Below are 1,430 nucleotides of genomic sequence, written 5' to 3' on the forward strand. Positions count from 1 at the left end.
CATAAAAGTATTGCTCAATGCTAAAAATAAAAAAAAAAAATTGACAAGTCAAGGAAACGTGATTTCGTTAATTACATAGTTCAGTTATATAACTCATGAGAGGGAAAAGCTATATGTTTTTATTTTTCAAATAGGCCACAGAAAGACACAGGAATGTACTTTCTCGCTTTCTTATATTTGAATGTGCGATTTTAGAAAGTTATGACACATTTCAACCTTTATGATTTATTTTTCGTTTTATTAAAATGACAATATCACATGAAAAGCATCCTTTCATGTAATAGAAACATAACAATGCGGAACAGGGACGTCGCGTGAGTTTTGAGAGCGGTAAGTCATCGGAATAAAAATTTTAACAGAAAACCTGTCCAGGGCAACTCTGTGATCCCAGTCCCGGGCCGCTTAGCCATCCCAATCCGCCTCTGTTTGAAACAGTGAGAAGTCAATGATCTCCAATAACTGTACGGCTAATAAAGAAGGATTGTCTATTTTTGGAACAGTGAGAAGTCAATGATCTCCAATAACTGTACGGCTAATAAAGAAGGATTGTCTATTTTTTGGAACATTGAGAAGTCAATGATCTCCAGTAATTGTACGGCTAATAAAGAAGGATTGTCTATTTTTTGGAACAGTGAGAAGTCAGTGATCTCCAATAATTGTACGGCTAATAAAGAAGGATTGTTTATTTTTTGGAACAGTGAGAAGTCAATGATCTCCAATAGTTGTACGGCTAATAAAGAAGAATTGTCTATTTTTTTGGAACAGTGAGAAGTCAATGATCTCCAATAACTATACAGCTATTAAAGATTGTTTGTTTGTTTGTTTTTGAATTTCGCGCAAAGCTACACGAGAGCTATCTGCGCTAGCCGTCCCTAATTTAGCAGTGTAAGACTAGAGGGAAGGCAGCTAGTCATAATGCAGACATCTTCAGTCCTGTTAGAAGTCACATCCCAGATATGAATGTCAGCAGAAGGGGTGATCCAGTACGAAGGAAGCCACAGGAATTCGATGGGAAGGCACCGTGGGAAGCATATAGAGCACAATTTGAGCTACTGGCAGAGATGAATGGATGGACAGAGGAGCAGAAAGCAGTATATCTAGCAACGAGCTTGAAGGGACAACCACTGGAAATACTTGGACAGTTGTCAGCAAACGACAGGCACAACTATGGAGCACTGGAAGCGGCTCTAGAACTCAGGTATGGAACTCAAAATCAGTCCGAAGTCTACAGGGCTAGGTTTAGCTTCCCTGTCACGTAGATACTATGTGTGCTTGCCATTTTACACTTAGCTGTTGGGACATTCACGATGGAGGTTGGTGGGCGTCCCTTAGCACCAACCACTACTGGTTTCCCGAAGCTGACTTATTGGTGTTATTTTTCTTACACTGGCTCCTCAGATGTCCTTGCTCTCCACAGTTCTAACAACCTT

The sequence above is a fragment of the Limulus polyphemus genome, unplaced genomic scaffold, assembly GCF_000517525.1.
Source record: "Limulus polyphemus unplaced genomic scaffold, Limulus_polyphemus-2.1.2 Scaffold7253, whole genome shotgun sequence".
NCBI classification, from domain to species: domain Eukaryota; kingdom Metazoa; phylum Arthropoda; class Merostomata; order Xiphosura; family Limulidae; genus Limulus; species Limulus polyphemus.